The sequence below is a fragment of the Pinus tabuliformis genome, chromosome Q, assembly GCF_031772625.1.
Source record: "Pinus tabuliformis cultivar Carrire ecotype Pingquan chromosome Q, CPIR1, whole genome shotgun sequence".
Classification (NCBI taxonomy): Eukaryota; Viridiplantae; Streptophyta; class Pinopsida; order Pinales; family Pinaceae; genus Pinus; species Pinus tabuliformis.
Window position 1 is genome coordinate 583,926,535 of NC_142296.1, and position 8,235 is coordinate 583,934,769.

Here is an 8,235-nt window from a genome sequence, read left to right on the forward strand (position 1 = left end):
AGATCAAGAATGGTTAATGAATATTTGACTCATTTGACCTCATAAGTAGCAACTTGAAATGGAAATGGGTTATTATGGACCTATAATGAAGCATGTTATGTAAATATAGACGTAATTAAGGGCTTGTTCCCTAAACGGAACCCACAAAATTAGGAAATTCCCCAAACAAGTGTGGTAAGGGTTCAAGTGAACCAAGTTAATGATCAAGAGTCAGAGACCAATAAATAAAAGGGATAAAAGAACCCTATCAACTCATGGACATCCCTACCAAGCCTTACATTTAGGCTAACATAGGGAGAATTCAATGAAGGTGTTATAACACATAAAGACAAGAAAAATGTATTGTGTTACCATAATGTGAGTCATGTTTAAGTAGCATATGGAGTAGACCATATGATTACAACCTTCGAATGGGTAGGCATATGTGAGTACTAGCTTGCAAAATTCACACACTACAACCATTACTTTGGTTAGAGGTTATCCACATTCTTGCATAATTTACACTTCGTCGATTACAACGAAAAAATATCATCCAATGATTGTTAATAGTCTTGGTGTGTTTCGAAAACAATGGTTTATAAAATTTGGTACTTAAAGTTGTTATATGGTGTGTTATGGTTAAAAGTGGATTGCATGATCTCAAATTAACACATGCAACTCATTCAAATGTTGAAAATCATGGAATAAATCTTACTACATAGTTAACTCTAAACCCAAATGCGCATAACCCACAATAATACACATTTTCAAGCTATAGTCGCCACAATGATGTGTTTGTGTCATGCTTTGATTCCTACCTTAGTCCTAATATCCAACATCAATATATTATCAACAAATGATCCTCATAATGTTAAAGTGTTCGGTTAATGGTGCCATGGTAAATTCACGTTAATAGTAGCAATTAAATCCAATAAAATGGCAGTAGGATTATATGGGTAAGTGTAGACTTTTGGAGTAAATCATGTAGTAATGGATGCTAAAAAGTTTACAAATTGTAATGAATATAGTGTTAAGTCTTTAAATTTTCATTGAATCCAATGGTGGACACTAAGATCTTGCAAATTTCATTTAGTGTCCCATTTTGATATTTGCATTGAAATCAAGTTGGGATGAAAAAATAATTGCAATTTGTAACCCTTTCAGAATTTTCTTGCATCTACTTTAAACAAAAATTTGCAAAAATACACATTAAAAATAAATAAATGTATATGATAGCTCTAAAAAGAAGGCTTTAAATAAAGAAACTGGCACAATTTTGTGGTGAAGATTATGTCTATTGTTGAATTCCGTAACAAACTTGTAGCAATCTAAGAGTTATTTATATATTTGATTACTCTTGTATTATCAAGTTCCTAATTGCATTAATTTTATGAATATAAATTATAATTACTACAAGTTCTAAATGCTTCTTGATTATACTATTAAGATATTTTTCATTAATGTTATCAACAAGTTGGCATGTATTATTTCATTCTAGGTTTTCAAAAGCATGCCATAATGGTTTCCAAAGTGTTCAACACACATAAGTGTCACAAAAAGGGAGGGAGCCCTAGTTGTGTAATCATTGATGTTGTTTTATTAATGTTTTCAACATAATTAGGAGAAGTGTGCATGCTCTTCAAAGTCTTGTAGCCAAATGGTGATTTTAATATTTTTTCCAAATTTTCTTCCCTTCTACATTAACATATAATTTTCTCTTTTAACCTCACCTTTTCTATTGCAAATCCATATACAACTAGAGATATATTGTATTGTGATCCAAAAAAACTGAAAGAAGATATTAGTTTGTGTGTATAAAAGTCATTACCTATATGTAGTAGCTCCTACTCAAGGATATAGAATATGTTGGATCACATAAGTTGGATGACCATTTCCATGAAAAAAATTGGGAATTCTATTTCTTTAGAGAAATTGTCTCAAAGTATTTTGAGCCATAAACTGTCATGGATATTCCATTGGACAGTTTGTCACAAGATATCTAATAAAGTATATTAAAAATCCAAAATCTATAATACTAGGGTTAATTTTCCTTAGATTCATGGATTTATTAAATTACTATTTCCTCTTATGCATCCAATATATATGAATTATGAAAAATAGGGAACAATGAAGAAAATGAACATTCACAAACCATAATGACACAAGATATGCTATATAAAACCCTTACAAGAGAAAACCTTTTTGGAAGGCTAGGTTGTTCTACTTTCTCTTTCTCTTAATGGACATGGATCCAAGAACAAAAGAGTGAGACCTATGGCTTGTGGGTTGCTAAAAAAACAAACTCTCTCTCTCTCTCTCTATCAACTCATAGCTACTTTACTCATCTATGGAACAAAATACACTCCAATAGAATGGAAACCCTTTTCCTCCCAGTGGCCCAATTATAACAAAACCCGATAGCCTACTCGTGGTTAAGTTTGACTCCTTCCACTGTTAACTAAAGCTACCATATTAATCCTTCTAGAGTCTTCTTCATTATGTTCATGTGTCTAGCCCCTTTTTTGTGAGTAATGGGGTTGACATGGCATTGTTGTCCCTTAGGAAACCAATTTCCTGGCTGTGGAGAAATTGTGCCTAAGACATTAATGATTTATTATGTATGTCACTTATATCTCTGTTGAATCTCTATTTGAAGAGTTTGAAAGACTTGACCTTAAATACCCAATATTTAGATGACTAAAAAGGTCTCAAAATGCCATGTGATGCTGAATATGAATGTGATGTGAAGAATATGTAAAGAAATTAAAGACATTATGTTGTATTTAATAGGAACTATTCTCTGTAATTTAGAGGAAACATATAGAAAGAGGTTTTAAATATGGGAGCGCCTTTTAAGGAATTTAACTTCATTTACATAAGTAAGTAAATATCTGCAGCTTCATTACCATATTTAAAGAGATGAATAAACAAAATGACACATGGTGGAGAAATAAAAAAAGCATACCTAACATGTATGGAAACTCCTGATTCTTTTATTAATCATCAGTTTATCAAGTACAAAATAGTATAGCCTTTCCCTCTGCAAAATTCCAACCCCGAGAAGTGCTCAACATTGTGGTCTAAAAACAGATAAGTAATGACTGAAGGAAACTTAAAAGATCCAGTAAGAGGTAGAGTCATGAACTGCATATTGATGACATTTACCCAAAAATATGGAATATCTAACACTACCTCTGGCTTCATCATTAAGGAGAATAATCCGAGCACCACTTTATCAACCTGTCTAGAATCTTCTTTCCCTAAAATATTTGAAATTACTTGCAAGACTGGTCTTATATCAACCGCGAAAATATCTAAAGAGAACAGATTATCATCTAGAGAGAATTATCCTGAATTAGGAGCTAAGAATGAGGTGGCATGAGACAATTCTTGGGGTGACAAGCTATCATAATGGGAGACTAGAGATTCCTCAGTAAAGGTGGTGTATGTTCCAGACACAGGGTAATTCAGTGCTTGGTGAATTAACAGAGTGGTTTCTTGGAAAACATTTTCTCCGGAATGATTCATTACGAATCACTTCTTAGGGTACATGGGTGAGGCTAGCCATTGGATGAATTCGGGAAACAAGTGAGTCTTAGGGACGAAGGCTTCTAAAACACTTGACCTAACCATTGCCATGGATATAGGGGAATTTTTCTGGTTCATAATGACTTCTTGATATAATGGTAGATGCTTAATTGGACAGAGGGTATCAGAAATATCATGTTTGACATCGATTAATGGGGTATGAATGATTGAGGAAGAACTTACTTGCTTGGCCATGGTGTCTAGTGGGTGACAGTTGCTGACTCGGAATACAGTTGCTGAAGACAATTGCTGACTTGGAATATTGAATTAGAAAGGAAGCTGCTCCGTTTTACAAGCGAATGATTAATACAACATTCTCTTTTACACTTTGATTATATACAATAACCAAACGGGGAAAAAATCTACAATAAATGGTGTGAAATAAATGTTGTGTATTAATGGAGTGGTGGATGAGGTGGCGAGGTACAGTGAGTGATGGTGATTAACGAATGAAGGTGGCAGAAGACGTGGAGTGAGTGACATGGGGCGGAACGATTTGGGTGGCCCGCTGCAGGGGTAAGGAATGTACGGGAGCTTTATCAGAGTTGAACCCACGCAGTAATCTCAGGTCGTTGATTGTGGTCAACCATGCCAACGTCACGGTCAATTGCAGGGGTTGAGCCTGAATTAATTTTCATGCTCGTTTCTTCCTTGTAGCACACCTCAACTTGCTTATCGAGTTATCACTTGATCACACCTCTTGAACCTGAATGAACTTTAGTAAATGGGTTAGGCCCATTCACATTTTCGATTATTAAAAAAAAAAACAAAATAATACTACGACGTTTAGATCTTTTTGATTTTTCAGAAATTCATACATAATATTTGATTTCATTTTTCTATTTTTATTTTTCTTTTGTAATATTATTAAGAAAATTCAAATGACAATGGATGCTACAACATTTGGCTCCACCTGGGGATAGTTATTCTACCTGAGAAGCACTAAGAACAACAGATTAGTGCCTTCACCTCATGCATGGAGTCATATATTGCTTTGCCAAATTTAACTATGTGGAAATTTTACAATGATGTCACTCTGGTATCTACAATGATAGGATGCTTGTGCTTCAAAACTGAGAATAATGTTTGATGTACTGCCCATTAATAGGCAGCTGTAAAGATTCGCCATCAAGATTCTCCAGGAAGAATGTATTATTTTCCCTGGCTTCTACAATTCTGAATGGGCCATACCAGAGAGGATCAAATTTACCATGTTTACCCTTATCTTCTCTTCTAGTATCCCACCTCAATACCAGGTCTCCAACTTTAAAATCAATCTCTTTTGATTTTCTGTGAAAAATACTCTTCATCTTTGATTGATACATAATCAAGTTGTATCTTACCTTATTCATGTTTTCACTTAACTCTACTACCTTATTCACTCTTCTTATCAGGGCATTGGGCTCTTTTTTTGCTTCCTGAATCATTGCAATCACAGACTTCATAAGCTGACTTGGGAACAGAGCCTGGGTTCCATACAATAACTCAAAAGGCGATTTGCCGTAGACCTTCCTGTAGTTACACTAGCAGCCCATAGAGCAAATTTTAACTTGGAATCCCATTCCTTCTGGTTTTCTGCAATAGTTTTCTTAAGGATCTTCATCAATGTTTTGTTCGTGGATTTAGCCAATCCATTTCCCTGTGGATGATAGGTTGTTGAATGGGATATAATAACATTATACTTTTGACAAAAAGCACTAAACTTACTTGAACTGAAGACTTGAGCATTGTCTGTTATAATTTTGACAGGGCATCCAAATCTGCTGAAAATATTCTCCTCTAAGAACTTCATCACCACCTGGTCATTTTCCCTTTTAGTAAGTATAGCTTCTACCCACTTGGTGAAATAATCAGTAGTTGTAAGAACCCACTTGTGTTGTCCACTTGAAGGTGGGTTAATCTCTCCAACAAAATCTAATCCCCATTGTCTGAATGGTTCTTCTATGAAGACTGGGATCAAAGGCAAGGGAGCTAGCCTCTTTTTCTCAGCAAAAAGCTGACACTTCTGACAGCTTCTGACAAACTTATATGTATCACCAAATAGAGTGGGCCAATAAAACCCTGCCTGAAAGATTTTATGAGTAGTAGCTTTCCAACTATAATGTCCTCCACATAAATTCTCATGATAATCTTTGATGGTTTCTGTGCATTCATCCTCAGTTAAACATAACAACAAAAATCCTACAGGATCCTTCCCATACAATATGCCCTCAACAATCACATATGGTTGTGCTTTGATCTTTAATGCTCTATACTTTGTTCTATCCAGGATTGAGGACAAGGGAGAAAACACAAATAATGGACTATATGCTTGTACCATTCTGAACATAAAAATTTATACCTAATATTCATACCTGGATCTGGATTTTCTTCACTTTATTCAATTGTTCATTCATTCACAGGTGTCAGCAAGTTGATTCCCAATGCCTGAAAGTTCGACTCTGTCAACATCTTTTCCAATCCTTTCCCTTTCACCAACTTTGTGGGATTTATGTCCAAGTCATACTCTTGGATCTGGGCTATCCATTTTCCTCTTTTTCCTTCTACATCACTCTGTACTAATACATCTTTTACTGCAGCATTTGGCACATAAGCAATGAGTTGTGACTGGCTGCTCCTTCTCTTCATCATTTTTCTGCAACAAGACAACATCTATTGAATTAGGTGATGCGAATGAAAAAACTTGGAAAGGCCTTTGATAATAAGGGCTGATTAGGACTGGAGCTGCTTGTAATGCTGCTTTAATCCTGGAGAATGACTCTCTAGCTCCCTTGGTTCAATGTACTTCATTCTCCTTCTTCAACATATTTGTAATTTCCTTTACAATTTCTGCATAGTTGGACACGAACCTCCTTAAAAATTTTATTTTTCCCAGAAATATTTGAATGTCTTTCTTACTCTTGGGCAAGGGTATTTTCTGCACAACTTGCACTCTTGCTGGATCTATCTTCACTCCATCCCTAGAAACAATATGCCCTAACAGTTTTCCCTCTTGAAGAGAAAAAATAGACTTAGGATTCAAGGAAAGCCCAAACTTTCTACATTTCTCAAAAGTTTTTTTAAGATGGTTCAGATGCTCCTCATCAGACATAGAGAAAATAGTAATATCATCCAAATATATCACTACAAACTTGTCACCCACAAAAGCAATGTCCATAGCCCTCTGAAATGTAGCACCTATATTCATCAGCCCAAAAGGCATTCAAGCGTACATAAAAGTTCCCCAAGGAGTTGTCACCTATATTCATCAGCCCAAAAGGCATTCAAGCGTACATAAAAGTTCCCCAAGGAGTTGTGAATGAATTTTTTTTCTAATATTCATTATCCTCATCCACCTGATTATACCCAGAGAACCCATCCAGCATTGGCATCCTGAATGATCATGTTACCTTCTGCAATACATGATCCATTTTAGGTAACGGGTAGTAATCTTTTAAAGAAGCCCTATTGAGATTTCTAAAGTCCACACATACCCTTATCTCTTCATTTTTCTTCCTTACAGGCACTAAATTGGCCACCCAGTCAGAGTACCTGAGTGGAACTATTATTTTAGCATCAAGCAGCTTTTTGACCTTTTTCTTAATTGTTGGTAAAAACAATGGATTTATCTGTCTAAGTTTCTTCTTAAATGGTTTTATCCCCTCTTTCAAGGGAATCTTGTGTTGTATAATACTTGTATCATATGTTTTGAGATCCTTATAGTACCAAGCAAAAACATCAATGTGTTCCTTAAAAATCTTAACATATCTTTCCTTATAATTAAGTGGAACTCCGTCAAACAATTTTATTAACCTGGGCTTTTCCTGAGTTCCAATATTACAATCTTGAATATGCTTATCTTGTGGAATTTTTTATGAACTGATAGCTACATCATTAGAGTTAAAAAGTCTTTCAAGAGGAACAATTCCCCTTGGCATAATATTATTTTTTAATTGAAAAACTTTTTGATTAACAACAGAATTTTTCAAACCACTTACTTCTGCATCATTTGTTGCTTCATCTTCATCTTGATAAATCTCGGTATCCTAAAAATCTCCAATCATAGCCAAAAATTCTTTAATCTGTTGATCATATTCAAATATCTACCAATGCTTTATATTATCAGGGACAGAGGGTCTATGTCTCATTTCAACCTCATATCTTAGCTTTGGATTAATAGGAGGCCTAAAAGTACTAGAAGCCATAGCCAATGAGGCTGCTAATTTGTTTCCATCCCTTGGAAGGAACTGAATGTTGAAAGATTCAAAGAAGTTCTCAACCAAATCAAACACTTCATTCCTGTATGCCCTAAGCCTAGGGTGTTTTATCTGGCAGTGGTTTTTTATCTGTTTTATAATCAGATTTGAATCTCCAAAAACATAAATTGATTTGACTCCCATTTGTTTAGTTGTTTGCAAAGCAATGATCAAGGATTCATATTTTGCCACATTGTTTGTTGATTTGAACTCCAATTTAAAAGAAAAAAGGAAACATGTTACCTCCAGGTGCAATTAGAAGGAAACCAACACTTGTTCCTTCCTTAGAATAGGCTCCATCAAAGAAGCATTTCCACATCCCTTCTGTTTGCAGCTTTGTATTTACACTAGCTAGAGTAAGCTGCTTCTGGTTAACTTCAACCAATTCTGCATTATGATGTAGCATGAAGGAAGAAAAGTTATCTTTCTCCTG